The sequence below is a fragment of the Tenrec ecaudatus genome, chromosome X (assembly GCF_050624435.1).
Source record: "Tenrec ecaudatus isolate mTenEca1 chromosome X, mTenEca1.hap1, whole genome shotgun sequence".
NCBI classification, from domain to species: Eukaryota; Metazoa; Chordata; class Mammalia; order Afrosoricida; family Tenrecidae; genus Tenrec; species Tenrec ecaudatus.
The window spans coordinates 47,890,545-47,914,340 of record NC_134548.1 but is presented as its reverse complement, the minus strand read 5'-3'; positions in this window follow the sequence as shown (position 1 = coordinate 47,914,340).

The following is a 23,796-nucleotide window of genomic DNA, read 5'->3' as shown; positions in this document are numbered from 1 at the left end:
TTAAATCTACAGTCCTGCAGGGACCTGGGAGGGTTTGCTGATCTGAAGAGCATTTTCCCCTCACATAGCCTGGCTCCAGAGCCCATATCATCACCATGTCCCATGGCAGCATGGCCTTGCCCACCTCGGCCTCCTATTAGGCATCGCTAGAACTTGAAGGAAAAAGAAGGGGGGGGAGGGTCGGGATTTAAATATATATTTATTTTACCTCGAGCTGGTTTTTCTTTCCTTTACTTTCAGTGTTTTCTTTTCTCTCTTCTTTCTTGCTCCTTTTATCAGTGCTATTATGTCTCTTCTGCCCCCTTTCAATGCATTTTCTATATCTTTTTTCTTTTTCCACTTTCACTATTATAATTTCTTTTCTCTCCTCTTTTATAGCTTCTCATTCTTTCTCTACATTTTTTTCTTTTTCCTCCCAAAAGTTTTTTTAAATTTATTATTATTATTTAAATTTTTATTTATTTATTTTAACAATTTATTGGGGCTCATACAATTCTTATCACAGTTCATACATATACATACATCAATTGTATAAAGCACATCTGTACAGTCTTTGCCCTAATCATTTTTTCTCCTCTTTTCTTTTTTTACATTTTATTAGGGACTCAGACAACTCTTATCACAATCCATACATATACATACATCAATTGTATAAAGCACATCCATACATTCCCTGCCCCAATCATTCTCAAGGCATTTGCTCTCCACTTAAGCCCCTTGCATCAGGTCCTCTTTTTTTTCCCTCCCTCCCCTTTCCCCCCTCCCTCATGTGCCCTTGGTAATTTATACATCATTATTTTGTCATATCTTGCCCTATCCGGAGTCTCCCTTCCCCCCTTCTCTGCTGTCCCTCTCCCAGGGAAGAGGTCACATGTGGATCCTTGTAATCAGTTCCCCCTTTCCAACCCACTCACCCTCCACTCTCCCAGCATCGTCTTAAATTTATTTTTTAATTTTAATTTTTAAAATTTTTATTAAACAATGAAAAAGGGCTGCTAAGGGTTCCCTGACAGACCAGGTAAAGCAACCTTGGGGCACTCACTGAGGCTCCAGCCTCCCTCCAGTCGCTGAAACATCTCACCACTGCTAGTCACTAAGCCTTCGGGGAACTCTGCCTACACAGCAGCCTGACCCATACTTATAGTAGGTCGTAGACAGCCACCTGAAAGAAACACAGATAAGAGCACCCTGGCCTCCCAAAACATGGGACCAATGAAAGGATCGAGGAAAATTCAACAGAGAACATCACTCCCAACAACAACAACAAAAAACAGAGAGACAAAACAGTAGCAGAGCTAACGTCTCCCATTGAAGAAAAAGATACAGATCTGCCACAGAAGGAAATCTACAGAAGCCTGCTTGCAGTAATACAGGAACTGAGGGAAGCAACTCAGAATAAGGATGAAATGATAGAGGAGATGAAGTCCACAATGAGGTAATGAAGTGCGCAATAAAGGGGATGAAGTTCACCCACCAAAGGGAACTGCAGGAGCTAACCAAGGAGGTAGCACAAGCAACACACAAGGTCACAGAATTTACGATTAGGCTAGAAGAGGCAGAGAACCTTAAAAGTGATCTCGAGGACACTAAAACAGACCTAAGCAAGTGAGAAAGAGAGTCAGATAGGAAAATTAAAGAATCAAGCACTCACACAGGAAGCAGAAAGAATGCGAGCTAGACTAGACCCCAAGAATAACATCCAAAGATATACAATAGCAAAAATATTCAAATTCGGGGAAAAAGAGAAAATGTTAAGAGAAGCAAGAGAAAGAAGACAGTCACATACAAAGGAGCACAGATAAGAGTATGCTCAGACATATCAGCAGATACCATGAAGAGGAGGAGAGAATGGAGCAACATCTTCCAAAAGCTGAAAGAAAAAATATGGCTCCCCCAGAATCCTGTACGGTGCCAATTTATCCATTAATATATATGGTGAGATAAGGATCTTCCAGGACAAGGAAAGACTCAAAGAATATGCTGCAAGACATCCGAACCTGTGGAAGATACTGGCTGACTCACTATGGCCAGAAGATCAAACTCCACCAAGAACAAACAGTAGACCACCATATAGCCCATCTCCATCTGGAAGCCAACATGCCAGCAACAATTACCAGGACAACAGGGTATCAGATGGAAAAGAAGACAAGATAGAAACTCTCCACTCAAACATAGCACACTGATGTGAAGTGAGATAGGAAAACACCCAAAACACAAAACAGGGTATGAAAACTATGAATCCACAGATAGTGACAATAACTATGAAATCCAATGGACTCAATTTATACATTAAAAGAAAAAGGCTTGAGGCCTGGCTCACAAAACATAATTCACCAATCTGTTGCCTACAAGAGACACATCTTAAGCGCACAGACAAGAATATTCTAAGATTTAAAGGCTGGCAGAAAGTTTACCAATCAAATGGTAGCTCAAAAAAAGCAGGGACACTGTCTTAATCTCCGACAAAAAGGGCCTCAAGATCCAAACCATAAAAAGAGAAAAGGGACACTACATAATGCTCAAAGTTAGCATATTGAATATTTATGCTGCTAATAATGGCGCAGCAAATTTCGTGAAACAAACTATTCAAAAGATGAAAAAATCATGGACTCAACAATCATAGTAGGTGACTTTAACACTCTGCTATCAGAGAAAGACAGATCATTGGGAAAGAAGCTCAGCAAACAGGCAATAGAGCTAAACATTGTAATTAGGCAACAGGGCCTGATAGACATGTATAGAGCTTTTCATCCAAATGCAAAAGAATTCACATTCTTCTCAAGTCTACATGGATCTTTTTCAAGAACAGACCACATGCTGGGACACTAGTCCAGCCTGAGTAAATGGGAACACATAAATATTGTCCAGACATCTTTCTCAGATCACCATGCCATAAAGCTGGAGATTAATAAGATGATGTCCAAAAAAGCAAGGGCAACCAATTGGAGTATCAACAACTATCTCCTGCAACATGAATGGGTACAGGTCCAGATTAGAGAGGATATTAGGAAGTTTTTAGAAACTAATGAGAATGAGAATACAATGTATCAAAACTTATGTGACACTATGAAGGCAATTATCAGATGTAGCTTGATATAATTATATGCATATATGAAAAAGGAAGAGAAGCTTATGACAGATACGTTAATACAAAGCCTCCAACAACAAGAAAAGTGTCAGCAGAACAGCCCCTTCAATAGCAAGAGAAAATAAATAATGAAAGTCAGGGCAGAGTTAAACCTGTGGGAAGACAGGGGAACAATGCAAAAGATTTTAAAAAGCTGGTTCTAAGAAAGGATTAACAAAATTGACAGTCCGTTGGCATATATTACCAAGGATATAAAGGAGCAAGCATCAATAGAACGGATGAAGGATGAAACAGGGGCAATAACAACAGACCCCAATGATATTAAAAGAAAATTGCAAAGTACTATGAAGGTCTGTATTCTAATGAATTCAGAAACATGGAAGACATGGATAAATATTTGGAAAAACAGTCTCTCCCTAGATAATCTCAGACAGAGATCAAGAACCTCAACAAACCCATAGTGAAAGAAGAAATAGAGAGGGTCATCAAGAACCCACCAACAAAAAGTCCCAGGGCCAGATGGCTTCACAGAAGAATTCTACCCAGGATTCAGGGAAGAGTTGACAAAGCATTTCATAATATAGAAGAGGATGGCAAACTCCCAAACTTATTCTACAAAGCCAGCAAAACTTTGATACTCAAACAGGGCAAAGACCCCACAGGTATAGAGAATTACAGGTATAGAGAATTCTAATGAACAAAGATTCAAAATTCTTAACAAAATATTTGCCAATAGAATACAAAAGTATATAAAACATCATCCACCACGACCAGATAGGATTCATCCCAAAGATGCAGGGATGGTTTAACATCTGAAAATCCATCAATATTATACACCACATCAAGAAGAAAAAGGATAAAAACCATATGATAATTTCCATAGATGCAGAAAAAGCATTTGACAACATCCAACACCCATTCCTAATTAAGACACTCATGAAGATAGGATTGGAAGGTAAGTTCCTTAAGCTGATACAAGCTATCTATGAAAGACCAACGGTCTATATCATGGTCAATGGAGAAAAGACAAACAATCCCACTGATAAAGGGTACATGACAAGGAGGCCCCCTGTCCCCACTTCTATTCAATATGATTCTGGAGGTTCTGGCTAATGACATAAGACAGCGGAAGGACTTCAAAGGAATCCAAATGGGAGAGGAGGAGGCAAAACTATCACTATTTGCAGACGACATGATCCTGTACATTGAAAATTCCAAAAGCACCACAGCAGGAGTAGTTACAACAATAGAGGAATGTGGAAGAGTGGCAGGATACAAGATCAATAAACAGAAGTCGGTAGGTTTTCTATACACATCAGACACCACCATGGAAGAAGGGATAAAGAAGGAAGTACCTTTCACAGTAGCTAAGAACAAACTGAAATACCTAGGAATATATTTAACAAAAATAATAAAGACCTATACAAGGAAAGCTATCAGTCCCCACTACAGGAAACCAAGAGCGACCCCCACAAATGGAATAACACCCCCTGCTACTGAATTGGAAGACTTAACCTAGTAAAGATGACAATCTTACCTAAAACACTTTACAAGCTTGGTGCTATACTAATTCAAATACCATCAATCTTCTTCAAAGAATTGGAAAAACTGACCACTAATTTCATACGGAGAGGGAAGAAACCCAGAATTAGCTGAGAACTCCACAAGAAGAAGGAAAAAGTTGGAGAACTCGCCTTACCCAATTTTAATGCCTATTACACAGCTACAGTGGTCAAAACAGCATGCTACTGGCACAACGACAGACACTCAGATCAGTGGGGATAATTAGAAAGCCCAAGAATAACACCATTAGCATATAGACAACTGATCTTCAACAAGGGTCCCAAAACTATCAAGTGAGAAGTGAATGCCGTCTTTATAAGTGGTGCTGGAAACAATGGATATCCACATGTAGAAAGATGAAACAAGACGTTTACCTCACCCTATGCACAAGAATAAACTCAAGGTGGATCACAGACCTAGAAGTTAAACCCCAAACCATCAGGACCATCAAGGAGGGAATTGGGACTAACCTCAGAGCACTGGCCCAGGTAACTCATAAGCTCACTGCAACAGGGAAGGGTGCACACACAGGTGAACTGGAAAACGACAAATGGGGTTTAATTAATAAGAATAAGGCACCTGTTTACCTCAAAAGAGTTCACCAAGAGGGTGACAAGACAACCCACAGACGTGGAGTAGATTTTTAGTAATGACACATTGGACAAAGGGCTCATTACTAAAATATACAAAACCATCATGACCTGCAAAGAAAGGAAAAACAGTTAACCCCCTAAGGAAGTGGGCAAAAAAACTTAAATGAAATTTCACTAGGGAGACCCATATGGCCAAAAAGCATAGGAGAAATTGTTCCCAGTCAGTAGCCATAAGAGAAATGCAAATCAAAACAACCATGAGTTACCACCTAACACCCCTGAGGCTAGCCTAAATGAGCAAATTAGAGAGCAACAAGTGTTGGAGAGGCTGTGGTGAAGTAGGAACCCTCCTCCACTGCTGGTCGTTGTGTAGATTTGTACAGCCACTGTGGAAATCAATCTGGAGATACTTAAAGAAAATGGAAATTTGACTACCTTATGACCCAGTAATCCCTCTACAGTGGAAGCAACAAATAAAGCACAAACAGTCATCTGCGCTCCAATGTTTATTTCAGCACAATAACAAAGACTTGGAACAGCCTAAATTTCCATCTATAGATGAGTGGATTAGTAAACTCTGGCACATACACATAATGGAGTACCATGCAGCACCGAAAAGCACGGATGATCACATGAAACACGTTGTTTTATGGGAAGAGATGGAAGGAATCATGTTAAGTGAGGTAAGCCAAACTCAAAAGGAAAGGTATATCATGAGTCCCCTGAGGTAAGTACAATCAGCATGCCAGAAATAGAAGAATAGTCACTTATCTCACAATAAATGGGTGGAATCATAGGTAGTTGGGGGGAGGGCAGACCACATCTAGGGAGGTACATTAGAGTCCAACATAAAGAAGGAGAAGGGGGGCAGGTGGAGGGAGACTCTGGGTGGGGAGAAACTCAGTTGATGTCATGGGGGAACAGGGCACTAACCCACCCAGGGGCATAGTATTGGTTGTGTCCCCACAGAACTGGAACATGCATATAGACCCCACCATGACACACCAAATCAGGAGGGCAACGTAACATGTGGAGGAACCCACAAAAACACTGGACTATGTGACCGGCCCCAACCAGGATCAGCCCGACCCCCAACGCCCCCATGGAAGGGAGTACCACAGAAAATGAAAAAGAGATCATCTGGTGTGGGAAAGGAACTGATCTACCACACCCAGAAGGAAGCTGAAGCAAAGGAAGGAGGAGGAACAGAGCAGAGCACACCTGGGCCCACCAAGCTCAGAGGACGATAGCCATACTCAGAGGGCCCAAAGTACAGAGAGGACCATATAGCCGGCCCCATTGTGAGATGCGACATCCTGCACTGACTCATGGCCCTACATGGGACAGCACTGGAGACACAGTGTGGGATGTGTGACTGAGCTGACCCCACCACACTGAGGCAAAATACTGGGGGCTTGCAATGGAGCGGCGGGGGAAGCAGAGCAAGGAGGTCTGAGGGAGTAAAAAGGATGGACTTTGGGGCCAGGATGTAGCACCCCACCAGACTCGGCCGGAAAATACTCCTAAAGGTCAACAAAAAGACACTGAACTAGTAACAGGCTTTATTTTTCCTGTTTCTTTTCTTTTTTTTCTCTTCTTTTAAATTTTGTATGTCAGTGGCTTTTTTGTTGGTTAGCTTGTCAGTGTTGCTGCCATCATCGCCATGTTCTTTGTGCCACCTTGGTGTTTTTGAAGCCATCTGCAATTTTATGCACATATTATTATCTCTGCATATCCACCTAGATAAGAAAGACTGGACAAATAATGTGAGAAGAAAATACTGGGACCAACGGTCCCGAAGGGCCATGAGAGTGTGGGAGGTAGGGGAAGGGAGGAGGTGTTGGCCAACCCAGGGACAAGGAAACAATGAGTGGTGCAAAACCAGTGGCAGGGAGGGGATGAAAGGATTGGTAGGGAGTGACCAAGGGCAAGGTAACTGAGAGGAATTACTGAAACCAGAATGAAGGCTGAACATGGTAGTGGGACAGGAGGAAAGCATAAGGAAATAGAGGAAAGGAGTAGGAGGCAAAGGGCATACACAGAGGCCTAAATACAAACATGCACATATGTAAATATGTTTATAATTATGGGAGAAATCGACCTATGTGCATATATTTATAGGTTTAGTAGTAGGGTAGCAGGTGGACCTTGGGCTTCCTCGTGTGCATTCCCTTAATAAAAGAGCACCTTGTGCAGCTAAATAGTCATTCCATGATAGCCACCTTCCTGACATGATCACTGAAGACAAATGTGGGCATAAGCAAACGTGGTGAAGAAAGCTGATGGTGCCCAGCTATCAAAAGATATAGCGTCTGGGTTCTTAAAATCTTGAAGGTAAACAAGTGGCCATCTAGCCCAGAAGCAACAAAGCCCACATGGAAACAGCACACCATATGTTATCCTGAAGGGCCAAGGGGGCCAGGTTTCAAGCAGCAAAGTTGGGGGTGGGGGTGGGAAATCATATCATCATGAATGAGGGGAGCATGTGATGGGAACCCAATGCCCATCTGTAAACAACTGGACATCCGTTGCATAGGGGTAGTGGGGAGGAGATGAGTCACTCGGGGTTCAGTGTAGCAACAATGAAACTCACAACCTTCCTCTAGTTCTTAAATGCTTCCTCCTCCCCCACTATCATGATCCCAATTCTACCTTGCACACTTGGCTAGACCAGAGGATGCACAGCAGCACAGATGGGACCTGGAAACACAGGGAATCCAGGACAGATGAACCCCTCAGGACCATTGGTGAGAGTGGCGATATCGGAAGGGAAGGGAGGGTAGAAAGGGGGAACCGATCACAAAGATCTACATATAACCTCCTCCCTGGGGTATGGGCAACAGAAAAGTGGGTGGAGGGAGACGCCAGGCAGTGTAAGCTAAGATAAAATAATATTTTATAAATTTTCAAGGGTTCATGAGGGAGGGCAGAGCAGGGAGAGAGGGGGAGAGGAAAAGGAAAATGAGGAGTTGATCCCAGGATCCCAAGCGGAAAGAGAGTTTGAAGAATGATGAGGGTAAAGAATTGTGCTTTACACAATTGATGTTTGTGTAGATTGTGATAAGAGTTGTATGAGCCCCAATAAAATGATTTAAAAAAATAAGGGAGCCAATACTATGGAATATCAGAAGTTAACTACAGAGTCAAGAGGCTATAAACATAACAAAAGCCCCTTGGAGCAAGCCTCAGTTTCAGAATAACAATTCAATTCCAGCTTTGGGGGTTGGGTGGTGGATGGGGTGATTTCTGAGCTATTAGGGCAGCAGTGATCCTAGCACAAGCTAGGACAACAAGCCCAGTGGGGGGAGCTACTGTCTGCTCTCAGTGATCCTACACACAGCTGGGGAGGACCAGCCTTCCTGGAATCCTACATGGGGCTGAAGGAAAGCCTCCCCTCCTCTGCTTCAGTGTAAATACATCATAAGGCAGCTATATCATTGAACTCCAGCTCTCAACACTGCTATAGGAACCTCTGTCTGGCCTCTGCTGTGATCTTGCCTTTTAGGGTAATTCTGCCCTGCATCTGTGGCACCTTACACCAAGTGGGCACACTACCCCGCTACCTTGAGGCAGGGTTGGAACTCCTCCAGGCACAGGGTCAGGTGATCAAGATTCAGTTATCTCCTTACTTACTACTCTTTCTCTTCTCCCTTTGTTCTTTTTCCATTCTATCTTTATCACTGCAGTCAGTCTCAGCTGGCCCAGTTTTGTTTTTTCTCATGTTCTTTCTTTTTTCTCTATTTCTCCTCTTCTCCCCCTCTCTTTCCTTTCATATAACACTGCTGGTTTCCAGGCCACAATCCTTCACCTAGGGCAACTCCACCCAAACAGGAGGGTGAGCTTCAGTCTGCCCTCTAAGGGAGTGCTTCAAATCACACAAGGAAGCTGTGACAGCCCTCTACAGCATTCCATGCTGCTGAAGAAACTTCACTATGCCTCTACGGTGATCTTGCCAACTAGGGCAATTCCACCCAGCATCAGTGGGAACCTGAACTAAAAGGGCACGCAAACTGGCACCTTCAAGCAGGGTTTGAATCCCTCTGGCCCCTTGTTCAGGGATCAGCTATCTCTTTACTCTGTTTTTTCTTCTTTCTTTCTTCTCTCTTTCCCACTACAGTCCAATCTTAGGTAGCACAGTTGTGCTTTCTCCACCTTATTTCTCTTTCCATTATTTTTCTTTTGTTCTTCTCTCTCTAGCTTTCTCTTCTTTCTTTCTTTCTTTCTTTCTTTCTTTCTTTCTTTCTTTCTTTCTTTCTTTCTTTCTTTCTTTCTTTCTTTCTTTCTTTCTTTCCTCTTTTCTGTTTCTCCCCTCTCCCTCTCTTTCCTTCCACATGCCACTACTGGCTTCCAACCCCCTACCTTCTGCCTAAGGAAACTCCGCCCACCCAGTTGGGACAGCTCCAAACAGCCCCCTGTGACTGTGCTGTACACATCATGAGGCACTGATATGCATGGCATGAGTTCAGTTATTGCTTTATCTACTTTTTATTGTCTTTTCTTTTTGCTTTAATTCTTTCACTATTTTTTTCCTTTTGCCCCTTGTTATCTCTTCTCTCTTTCCTGCCACAGTCGCATCAGATTCAGGTTTCTTTTTTTGTTGTTTTAACTATTCTTTTGTCTTTGCATTTGTGTGTTACTTTGGGATTTTTTTTGCTCTTGTCTTTGTTTTCTCCTTTGTTTTTTTCTTAACTTCCCCCTATCTTTCCTTTCACAAACCACTACTGCCTAGGACAACTCTGATGGCCCAGTTGGGGGAGTTCCCACCCACCCTTGTTGGTTTTACACGCAGCTGGGGAACTCATGAATGTGCTCCACCATACCCCAAGTGGCTAGCGGATCTCCCCTTAAAATGGCTGGGGAAATTCCTGCATACACCTCAAGGCCCTTCAAGTAACTTGAAGAACTCCTACTCACCATCTGTGTTACTCTATTCTGTTGCGGGAACATCCACCCAACTTCCAGTGTGATCTCTTCAACCAGAGTAATTTTGTCGGCCATCTAGGGTGCTCTATAGCAAGAAGGGTATATAGACACGCCCTGCATGGCAATCCAGTTGTAGAGGGAAACACCACACACCAGCTAACGTGCTCCAAGCACCATGGGGCACACCATTATGGCCTACTGAGAGATCATCCAGTGAAACTCCAGCTTTGTGGGTCCACAACCATCCAACCCGCATCCCATGAGAGGACTATTCAACTCCTATTCCAAATAACAGAATACTGCTCTGGTAGGGTATGAGTAAGGCAACAGGAAGATACAGCAGTAGTCTCACCTCCCCACCAAGTGCAGCAACATGCAGGTAGTTCATAGAAGTACTCATATGAGTCACCCAAAAGAGAGCACAGGCTCTTCAACCCTGGAAGACGGTGCTTGGATAAAACAACACATAAACTGCAATCAACTCCAACAGCCTCAACGAAAAATCAGGAGGAACAGAAGACAATGCTTGAAGAAGTCATTAAGCTAAAGACATGCATAGAAGAAGCAGACATTGATCTACCACAGCAAGAAATTTTCAGAATGCTGCTTGGAGTCATATATGTTATGAGGGAAGCAATACAGAAAAAGGATGAAATGTTTGAGGAGATAAAGACAACACACTAAGGGGAAATACAAAACTTAAGGGATGAAATAACAAAATCCAGTAGCAAATTAAAAAACTTTGAGGAGCAGAGAATCACACTAGTGACCTAGAGGATAACCAGGCCAACATTATCAAACAGAAAATCAATCAAATAAGATAATCAGAGAAGCTGAAGATATCCAGAGAGCCATGTTTGATTCTATGAAGAGGAACAAGAAAAACCAAAGAAGTCAACAGCAAGGGAGGGAATTCTTAGAGGAAAACATTCCAGACTTAATAAATGAAAATTAGGCAACCATTCAGGAGTCTGAAAGTACACCAGCCATGCTGTATCCCAAGAAGAAGTTACCAAAACACTTTATAGTTAAACTATCCAACTATGAGGAAAAGGGGAAAATCATAAGAGCAACTAGGGTAAAATTGTCATTTATAAAGGAACCCAAATAAGAATATGTTCAGACCTATCTCTGGACACGATGAAGACGAGGAGGGAGTGGACTACCATATTCCAAACTTTGAATGAAAATAATGCAAACCCAACAATACTATATCTGTCCAAATTATCTATTCAGATATATGGAGAAATAATAGTCTTCTTGGACAAGGGAAAACTCAAAGAATACATGAAAAGAAACCCAGCTCTACAAAAGATCCTTGCCAACCCAGTATGGGCAGAAGGTCAACAATCACCGAGTGCAAGTAAGAGACCATCATGTAAAAAAGAACTCCATCCAGAAGGCGACAAAGAGAAAACAGCCCACAAGATAGCATTAGCTCAATAGTGGAAAGAAGGCAAGTATGAAACACACACACACACACACAAGATTAACTGATAAGATAGGTAAGTAAGGGGGGGTGGGAAATTTTAAGAAAAAATTGTGTCACGAATAAAAGTTGTTTTTGAAAAAAAAAAGATAGGTAGGTAAGAAAACACCCAACACAAAAGGTACAAGATGACATCACAGAGTCCAAAGATGGATGTAATAACACTGAATATCAATTGGCTGAACTCAGGCATTAAAAGACAGAGGCTAACAGACTGGCTCAGAAAACATAACCCATCTATCTGCTGCCTACAAGAGACACATCTCAAGCTTGCAGACAAAAACGAGTTGAGAAATAAAGGCTGGAGAAAAATATACCAAGGAAATGGCAATGCAAAAAAGCTGGGGTAGAATTGATCTCAAGGTGTAAGCCATAACAAGAGACAAGTAGGGAATGTCATATGATGCTCAGTGGAAAAGCAGATCAAGAGCCAGTGAGCATAATAAATATATATGCCCCCAATGAAAGACCCATGAAAATCATAAATCAAACACCAAAATATGAAAAAATAAATGACAGGCTAAACAATTATAGTTGGTGACATTAGTACACCACTCTCTGAAAAAGACAGGTCACTAGGAAAGAAACTCAACAAGGAGGCTACAGATCTAAACAGCACAATTGGATGCCTTTCTATGATAGATAGTTTCAGAGGTTTCCACCAAAATGCAAATAAATTCATATTCTTTTCAAGTCCACATGGCACATACTCAAAGCTGACTTGCTGGAGCACAAGTCGAACTTAAGTAAATTCAAGCAATAAAGATCATACAGACGTCTCTCTCCAACCACTGTGCAATAAGGTTGGAAATCAACAAAAACATGATGGAGAAAAAAAGTGCAAAGAATTGGAGGATGAATAACTCTCTTGCAAGAGGAGTGGAAATTTTCCCAGATCACATATAGAATCAGAAAGTGTCTACAAACCAATGAAAATTTAAATACAACATACAAAAACCTTTGGGATACAGGAAAGGCATTTATCAGAGGAAGGCTGATAGCAATACATGCACATATTAGAAAGGAAGAGAGACTTGTGGTTCATATGCTTGCACAAAACTTACATCAATTAGAGCAGAGTCAACAGAACAATTAATAGCAAAAGGAAAGAGATAATAAAAATCTGAGATAGAAGGAAATTATGGAAAAATAATACAGCTAAAAGCTGGTTCTTTGAAAGAATCACCAGAATTGATAGACCACAGGCAAACCTAATCAATGAAAGGAAGGAACACATTTCAGTAGAAACGACGAGGGATGAAATGCGGAACATTACAACAGACCCTAATGAAATCAAAAGGATAATTACACAGTACTATGAAGTCCTGTACTCTCACGAATTCAACAACTTGGAAGACATAGACAAATACTTGGAAAAACAATCCCACCCTTGACTATACTAGATGTCTGTTAAAATCCTCAACATACCCATAGCAATAGAAGAAATAGGCAAGGTTATCTAGGGATTACCAGCAAAAAAAAAAAAATCCCCTGGGCCAGTTGACTTCACCGGAGAATTCTCACAAGCACTCAGGGAAGAATTGACACCAATCCTACACAAACTCTTCCAGAACATAGAAAAAGACAGAAAACATCCAAACTCTTGCTATGAAGCTAGTATAACTCTGATACCTAAAGCATGCAAGAATCCCACAAGAATTGAGAACCACAGACCAATATCCCTTATGAGCATTGATGCAAATATCCTTAAAATACAGTATAGAATTAAAAAAACATATAAAAATAATTCACCATGACCAAGTGGGATTCATTCTAGGGATGCAGGGATGGTTTAACATACCAAAGACCATTAGTATTATTCATCACAATGACAAGAAAATTATAAGAACCACATGATAATATCAATAGATGTGGAAAAAGCATTCGACAATATCCAACACACATTCCTGTTTAAGACTCTCAAGAAGATAGGAATAGAAGGAAAATTCCTCAATATAATACAAGATATATATATGAAAAAACCAACATCCAAGGTGGTGATCAATGGAGAAAAGTTTAAAACAATTTTACTGAAAAGGGGACCAGCCAAGGATGCACTTTGTCCCCACTCCTATTTAACATCATACTGGAGGTCCTAGATAACAACATAAGACCAAAAAGACATCAAAGGTATTCATCTGGGGAAGGAATAGGCAAAACAATCATTATTTTCAGATGATATGATTTTATACGTTGAAAATCCCCGAAACTCCACAAGTGAAATGTTGGAAGCGATAGAGGAACATGGCATAGTGGCAGGACACCAGATCAGCAAACAGAAGTCTATCGGACTGCTATACACATCAGACAAGATCATAGAAGCGGCAATTAAAAAGGCATTAACCTTTAAAATAGCCTAGCAAAAATTGAAATATCTAGGGATATACCTGGCTAAAAAACCAAAAGCTTTGCACGAGGAAAATTACAGAACACTATTACAAGAAATCAAGAGTGACCTCAACAAGTGGAAGAATGTCCCGTGCTAGTGGATTGGAAGACTCAATGTAGTAAAGATGTCAGTTCTGCCCAAGGCACTATATAATTTTAATGCTATCCTGACACGAATACCATCATTCTTCTTCAAAGAATTGGAAAAACTGATTACCAACTTCATACGGAGAGGCAAGAAGCCCAGAATTAGCAGAAAACTCCTAAAGAAGAAGGACAAAGTGGGAGGGCTTGCTCTACCTGACTTTAACACGTATTATATGGCCACAGTGGTTAAAACAGTGTGGTACTGGTATAACAACAGATATTCACACCAATGGAAAAGATCTGAAGACCTAGAAATAAAAACAACAGCATATAGGATACTGATCTTTTATAAGGGCCCAAAAATATCAGATGGGAAGTGGATGCCCTCTTCAATAAGTAGTGCTTAGGAAAAAATGGATATCTACCTGCAGAAAAATACAGCAAGACTCTTACTACACTCCATGTGCAAGAATAAATGCAAGGTAGATCATAGACTTTGAGGTAAAACCCCAAACTATTTGGGCCATTAATGAGGGAACTGGGACAAACCTGAGAACCCTGGCACAGGGAATATATATGCTATCGGAAATTTGGAAAGATACAAATATAGAGGAGCCACAAATTGACAAATGGGATATGCTGTAGATAAATGACCTGTGTTTATTGAAAGGAGTCACAAAGGAGTAATAAGAGAGCCCATAGATTGTGATACTATCTTTAGCACTGGCACATCAGACAAAGACCTTATTACTAAAATCTACAATATTTGCAAGCTTACAATAAGAAAACACCTAAGTGCCCAGTAAGGAGGTGGGCAAAAGACCTGATCAGAAGTTTCACAGGGGCGGAAATCTGAATGTCCAATAAACATATGAGAAAATGTTCCTGATCATTAGCCATAAGAGAAATACAAATTAAAATAACTATGACATACCACCTAACACCCTGAATGCTAGTCCAATTCAAAAAGTCAGAAAGTAACAAGTGTTGGAGGGGCTGTGGGTAGATTGGGACTCTCGTCCACTGCTGATGGACCTGTAGGTACATACAGCCATTATGGAAATTGATTTGGTGATATCTAAATTAGATGGAGATTGAGCTACCATATGACCCTGCAATCCCCCTACTTGACATATACCCAGAAGAGGCAAGAAACAAACCACGGCCAAACATCTGTGCTCCAATGTTTATCATGGCAAGGAGTTCACAATTGCAAAGAGTTGGAAACAGCCCAAATTTCCATCAACAGATGAATGGATTAAGAAACTGTGGTACATACATACAATGGATGCCTGAGATGCAGCAATGAGCACATGAAGCACATTGACGCATAGGAAGAGCTGGAGGAAATCATGCTAAGTGAAGTAAGTCAAGCACAAAAGAACAAATACAACATGAATCCACTGAGGTAAGCTTTAAAAAATGGGGCATAGGGTAAAAGCTACTATACACATAAATCCGTAGAGTGAGTTCCAGCAACTAGAGTATGGGCCAAACCCAATCCCAGGATACATACGGCAGCCAACTAAAATAAACAGGAAAAGATAGAGAAAGAAAGGACATGGGTAGGGGGAAAGCAGGGCAGTAATCCACCCAAGGGAAGTGTATTGTTTATAACTCCACAGGTCAAGAGAGAGAGGGACCAGGCTTCAACCCGATGTGCCAAGATGTGAATATAACATACCAGCATGCACTAGGGAATCAATAGAGAGATCTGCAGGGCCAGCTGCAATCCCAATTATGTGGACATACCCCCCTCAGAAGAATGCACTTCAGAGGACAGTACTGGGACTACAGCTTGGGGAGAAATGCAAAGGAATGGAGAGAGAGGAGAGAACATCATGACTCACCAAGTTCCAAGAATGTTGTTCCTGCTCAGAGCAGACAATGCAGAGAGAGGACTATAGGCTGGCCCCATCACAGGATATGGCGTCCCTCAGTGAATGATGAGGCTGTGGGGTACAGCACAGGAGACATAGAGGGGGAATAGTACATGGTCTGCCCTATAACACCGGGGCAAGGCACTGAGGGCATGCAACAGAGCAGTAGGGGAAGCAGACTGATGAACTCCCCGGAGAACCTCTCTGTCGCTCTCCTCTCTCTCTCATCCATCCATCCATCCATCCATCCATCCATCCATCCATCCATCCATCCATCCATCCATCCACCACCTCTCTTCACAAAGGAAGAGGGCCTGCGCAGAGAGGAGGGTGGGAAGGAAAGGTCTATATGTGAACCTCCGTCCACATAGCCCCATATATGTGGTGGCAGTGAATAATAAAACCTAAGCGTGACAAACCCAATAGAAAAACAAAACCCCGAGGAATACCAGAAATATACTTGAGAGACATAGTGTGGTACCCCACCACACTTGACGGGAAAACACTCATAAAGGCCAACACACAGACCTTAAACTATTCATAGGCTTTTCCATTTTTATCAGTGGCTTTCTTTTTGTTATTTTGTGTTCTTTTTTTGCTGTTGTTGGTTTTGACTTCCTTTGTTGTTTTATTAGGCTTTGCCTGGTTTTTGCACTTATAAATGTATCTGCATGTCTATCAAGATAAAATGGGTAGGTTAAAAAATTCAGAGATGAAAAGAATGGGACCAATGGTTCCAGGGGAATATGGACAAGGGGAGGTGGGAGAAAGGAAGACAGTGGGGACCAACCCAGGTACCAGGAAACAACAATTGAACTAAAATCAATGGAAGAAAGGTCCTAGGATGCCTAGTGGGGTTCAATTTAGGGCAATGTAACAGCAAGGAATTACATCAAGGAACCCGAATGAAGGCTGAAGATGATGGTCAGACAAGAGGGAAGTAAAAAGGAAATAGAGGAAAGAACCACGAGGCAAAAGACATTTATGAGTCCTAAATACAGTGATGTACATATGCAAATATATATACATATATAATGAGAGGGTACTAGAATTATGTACTCATATCTATGTTTAAGAATTAAGGTTGCAGATGGACACTGGGTCTCAAGTACTCAATTAACATAAGAACACTTTGTTCTAACAATCCTGCATTCTGTGATACTCACCTTCCCGACAAGATTCAGGGCCAACAAGGAGAGTAGATACCAGGAGGATTAGGGGAGGGGAGGGGGAGAAAGGAGGAATCAATCACAAGGATCATTCTAGAACCCCCTCCCAGGGGGAAAACAACTGAAAAGTGGCTGAGGGGTGACTAAGGATGACGTAAAGTATGGAAAAAATAATCTATAATGTATCAAGTATTCATGAGGGAGGGAGGGCTGGAGAGATAAATGGAAAAAATAGGGAGCTGATATCAGGGGCTCAAGTGGGAAGAGAATGCTTTGAAAATGATGATGGCAGCATATGTGCAAATGTGCTTGAAACACTGGATGAATGTACGGATTGTGATAAGAGATGTAAGATCCCCCAATAAAAATATTTAATTAAAAAAAGTGAAGTGCTCAATCAGTGCCCTGTGAGAATTCCACTGTGATTCTAAATTTGACTTAAAAATACAGTTTCTGTTAAACCAAAGAAAACCACCCAAAACACCTTAGATGGCATCATTAGGAACTTGGGCTATTCAACCATCTTCAATGGATTACCAACAACAACTTCTATAACTTTGACTGAAATCTGGGTATTTATTCGAAGAGAGGTAGACTTTTCACCCCTTTGCAAAAGAAGTTTGTATCTTGATTAACTGGAAACCATGTTCAAACATAGACACATTTCTCTCACATGCTAGGAGAGATGATGGAATCAGAAATGAGTGTTGGGGAAACAAGAACAATCAGATTTTCTCAAACAAAATTATATGGATTATAACATACTGAAGCTGAGTTTGTATGCCGGAACCAAATATAAGATCTGTCCTGTGTGCCAAGAAGATAGGGATGGTCCAAGGCTTAAGGTAGTGGTGGGATTCAAATAATTTAACAACCGGTTCACTGCCCTTATGTCCATTTAAGTATAAGAAAGGATATACCAAAAGGTACTTTATTATTTCAGGCAGTTAATACTTAAATAAAAGTAATAAAAAGGTACTCAACTAGGATATAAGAGTTTTAAAATATCAATGAAATGATATTAAATCATGCTTGACAAAACAATAAACTTATTTAAGATATTTCCACATTTCTTATATTTTATAACCATTTTGCTAGGACATAATCCAGATATCATACTGCTCAATAGTTCACTCATATCAAACAATGTTGTACAATTGTTACCATGATCATTTCCAAAATATTCTTTCTTGTACTCCTCGATATCAACTCCTCATTACACACCCCCACCTTCCTTGTAGTAGCCCCCAGGAAACTTTATTCTAGTTATGGCCTAAGAGTCAACCAATCTGGATTTCATATACCAAAAACATTGAAAAATATATAACAGAGTCAAGAACACTACCAACATTAACAAAATACAACAGAGCTAAACACCACTATACATATATATTTATTTATATATATGAATTGGTGTTTAGCTCTGTTGTATTTTGATAATGTTTTATATACATATATATAAAACAGATCAAGTTCAAAGTGTATTAAAAGGGGGATAAAATGACAAAGTTTTATCCATTCAAGTCAGATTATAGTTTTAATCTTTTATAATCATCTCTTCAGTATTCTGTGTCTGATAACCAGGTTATTCCCATCCCTCAATTATGGTCAGAGGGAAATCACCATAGACTTATTCAATGTGTAGATCCTGCATATATATTTTGGGCTTCCACTGTCATCCATAGCTTACTGCAAATCAGAATTTCACAATTTAAACTCTGAGATCATTCACTACTTTGGATTTGTATTATCCCATTTGCAATCCTTGGATCACAGATGTTAGTGTGCCTATTCCATGTGGGCTTAGTTTATGTCTCATTTCTATGGCTGCTTGTATGACAACAAATCTAGTGTAATACCCTGACACTATTCTTTCTGATAGTTGGGCACCATCTAATTTCTTCACCACACTTTGCTGTAGCACCCATATCTTCCATGTTTCCTTCATGACAGTGCATATCAAACAGGGTCATGTCATAAGAATGAACTGTCCTCAGCTTGGAGTTAGGATTATGTGGGGACTTAAAATCTATTCCAAAATCTATGATTTCTATCTGCCTTTGGTTCACCTTACAGATATCTTTGTTATTTTATGGTAGAGAATTGAGATAGTTAAGATTTATTGTGCCCACCTGGCCGATACACACATGTGGGATTAAAGAAGGGAGGAGAGATAAATGATTCAGTGAGCCTCGCCTTTCTGGTTCTCTGGTCTCTTGCTCTCTGATGGTCGGACCAGTGTGCTGTCAAGACACCCTTCCTGCAAGGCCTCCCTGAGAAGAAGCCACATGAAGGCCTGGGCTCTGGAGAAGCTGCATGAAGACTCCTGCCAGTGCTGAGATGCCTACCCCGCCACTGGATTCAAAGGCTTTCTGCCCACTGGCCTGTGATCCTCTTGCATTTGGCGTCATTGTGTGTGTTTTGTGAGCCTGAGGAAGACTTTATAGATCAGTGTTGGACATATGGACTACATCGAACTTATGGGCTTGAACTGGACTGGGTTGAGATGCTTTGCTTTCTGAATGTATACTTACCCTGTTATATATATATATATATATATATATATATATATATATATATATATATATATATATATATATATATATATATATATATATATATATATATATTATAGATATATGCATTTCTATGGATTTGTTTCTCTAGCTTACCCAGACTAACACAATCTTATTGATCATCTCCCTAGAGCATAAAGTTCTTCTGGTATTTAAATAGTAAGCAAATGTTAGTCTGCCTAAAAACAGTTCAATAGACTTGGTAACCAAATGTCTTCTTGATTGGAGTCCTTACTTCCAATATTCCTTGCTTTTATCTGAGCATCATCGTTGGTGTGATTTATCCTTAACCATATTTTCATTGTAGGAGTAGGATCCCATTTCTTTAGAGTAGGCCAATTAGACAAATGTCATTGTGTTTGATAGATTAGAAACAATCAGGTGACTTCTCCTCTCTGAACATATGTTCATCTTTGAAAAACACTTTTCTGCTTCTGCCGAACTTAACAGCAATTGTTCTGGCAATACTTTTAGCTTTTGGGGAACACTTTCAAGAATTGAATAATTCACTCATAATATCTCATGAGAATTTGGGGTATAACACAAAGCTGAACCTAATGGCAGCATGTCACCTTCTGGTTGTTTGGCACTTTTTCTTTATACATTATATGCTTGTGTGCTGAAGTAACCAGCACAGGGAATAAAAATGTAGTATTTCTTCAAAAGCAAAATGAGCTTTATCAATGAATAAATATCACATGCATAGTTCTGTCTAATATTTTATACCTATGAATGGAACAAACATTACTACAGGCACTTAGAATACGCTGATGTGAATATGAACGTTAAAAATAGGAAGGAATGTAAATTTGTGAATTTCATATTGAGTGGCTGCACAGTCACCCACCTTAGAGAGAACCCTGATTACAAATGTCATTTTAACAACTGTGTGTCAAACTAAACAAATACTGCGTCCCAGCTTTGATGAACCAGTGAGAACTGGCTGAATCCCACCACTGGCCTAAACCCTCCTGAGAAACTGGATTCTAAATTCTGACTTACAAGGTGTAAAATTTCAGGTTCATCAGCTAACTTCTCTAACTCTGTCTCATATAGAACAAAATTATAAGGGATAATTTCATCACAGAGTTCTTATAAGGAATCAACAGGATAATTTGTAGACAAAGCTTAACAAGTGCTTGGCATGGCTTTTCTACAGTCCTCAAACTTTAGTGATTGAATTTTTATATCTTTCCATCCCCTGATCCCTGTGTGGTCATCTTCATATTTTAAGAAGATGATCTCAAATAATATAAAGCAAACTTATCTAAAGTCATCTGAAAGCTTTAAATTCTTAAAATGCATAGGAATTTTAAAACAGTTAACCAAACATGGTGTTAGTGTTACCCACATTGCATTTCATGGCCTTTCTTGAGGTTAGGTTTCGTCTATTTTTACCAATCTTTTTAGTTTTAAATTTTTATTTATATTTTACAAATTTATATTATCCACTGACTTAAATATAAATTAAGATTTGTTTATTTAAGCAGATTTGTTTATTTAAGCAGATTTTCCCTAAATAACTTATCAGGAGAAAAGAAAATCTAGGTCTTCTGAAATAATGTCATTTACTATTAAATTGATCTTTGTCAGCATTCTTGTTCAGATAACGTGGGCAAAAGTTATCATAAAAATATATTTATGAACTGTATTTTCTGCATCTCAGCTCAAATAATTAGGTTAATTTCCCAATCATTTTTTGAGAATCCAAGATAATTTACATAGATTTTTAGTAAATAAACTTTAATTTTTATGCTTGACAATGTTCTCAAATTTTCCAATTAATCCTGTCACTCCTTTTCAATGTGATCTTGTTAAAAGCTATTATTACAATTACCCTTAATTTAATATAGAGGACATTTGTCCATGTTCAACCTCTAGTTTTATGCCTGTACCCATGGAGACATGATTCTATTACATATAGTCATTTCAGATCTACGGCTAGTTAAGAACTGTGAAATTAATGGTGGCTTTAAAGTAAAAAGTATTTTAAGAATCATGGGTAAAACTAAAAATTTCCCCCAATGTAATGATCACGTATATACCCAGAGTTATGGGTTTGTGTTCCCCTCAGAAAGACACGTTCAAGTTCTCACACCTGGTACCTGTGAATGTGACCTTGTTGGATATAGGGTCTTTGCCAGGGTTATTGCGTTAAAATGAGGTCATACTGGAGTAGGGTGGGCCCTAACGTGATGATGAGTGACCTCAACAGAAGGAAAATGTTATGTGACAACAGACACAGAGGTTGGAATGATGCAGCTGCAAGCCAAAATTTGCCAGAATTGGTAGCAACCATCAGTAGCGGAGAAAGGCATGGAACAATTGTTCCTCTAGAGCAGTGGTTCTCAACCGTCCTAATGCCGCGACCCTTTCATACAGTTCCTCATGTTGTGGTGACCCCCCAACCATAAAATGACTTTCGTTGCTATTTCATAACTGTAATTTTGCTACTATTATGAATTGGGCGACCTCTGTGAAATGGTCGTTTGACCACCAAAGGGGTCGCAACCCACAGGTTGGGAACCGCTCCTCTAGAGCCTTTGCAGAGAGTATGACCCTGCTTATTGCTTGATTTCAGACTTATATTTTAAGCCACCCAATTTCCAATACTTTTTTATAATGTTCTGGGGAACGAGAAGTAAAATTTAGCAATAGGTTGTTCCCTATGACTCCCTAAAAATCCCTAGCTGGACCTGAATCTGAAAGCTTTGACTAAGTCAACAAATCAACATGTCCACACAGATAACATTCAGAGTAAAAACTAACCTCAGAATTTCCCTACCATCTCAACACTACTTTTAAAAAATCCCCAAACTGTGAGAAGCACAAGTCATACTTATTATTGAAATAGGACACACCTGAACATCCATGTATATTAATTTTCTTTTTAAAAAATACTTTTATTGGAGGCTCTTACATTGCAATCCACACATTCATCCAGTGTGTCAAGCACATTGGAACACATGCTGCCAACATCATTTTCAAAGCGTTCTCTTCCCACTTGAGCCCCTGATATCAGCTCCCCATTTCTTTCCCCTTCCTCCCCCGGTTGCCCTCCCTCACTAACCCTTGTTACAATATAGATTATTTTTCCATATCGTACATCATCCTTGGTCACCCCTCACCCACTTTTTTGTTATTCGCCCCCCTGGGAGGGGGTTTTAGTTTGATCCTTTTCATTCATTCCCCCTTTCTCCCCCAACCCTCCCCTACTGCTCTTGGTATGTCTACTCTCCTTATTGGCCCTGAGGGGTATATCTATCCTGGAATCCCTGTGTTGTGCTCTATTTTTAAAAAACATTTGATTAGGGGCTCATACAACTCTTATCACAATCCATACATATATATACATCAATTGTATAAAGCACATCTGTACATTCTTTGCCCTTATCACTCTCAAAGCATTTGCTCTCCATTTAAGCCCTTTGCATCAGGTCCTCTTTTTCCCCCTCCCTCCCCACTCCCCCCTCCCTCATGAGCCCTTGATAATTTATAGATTATTATTTTATCATATCTTGCCCTATCTGGAGTCCCCCCCCCCATTCTCTGCTGTCCATCTCCCAGGGAGGAGGTCACATGTGGATCCTTGTAATCAGTTCCCCCTTTCCAACCCACTCACCCTCCACTCTCCCAGCCTCGCCCCTCACACCCTTGGTCCTGAAGGTATCATCCACCCTGGATTCCCTGTGCCTCCAGCCCCCATATGTACCACTGTACAACCTCTGCCCTATCCAGCCCTGCAAGGTAGAATTCGGATCATGGTAGTTGGGGGGAGGAAGCATCCAGGATCTGTGGGAAAGCTGTGTTCTTCATCGGTACTACCTCGCACCCTGACTGACCCATCTCCTCTCCTAAACCCCTCTATGAGGGGATCTCCAGTGGCTGACACTTGGGCCTTGGGTCTCCAATCTGCACTTCCCCCTTCGTTCAATATGGTACACACACACACACACACACACACACATATGCCAGTGTTGTGCTCTTATCTGTAGCAGTGTGCATGCTCTGGTATAATCCAATTTGTAAGGTAGAATTGA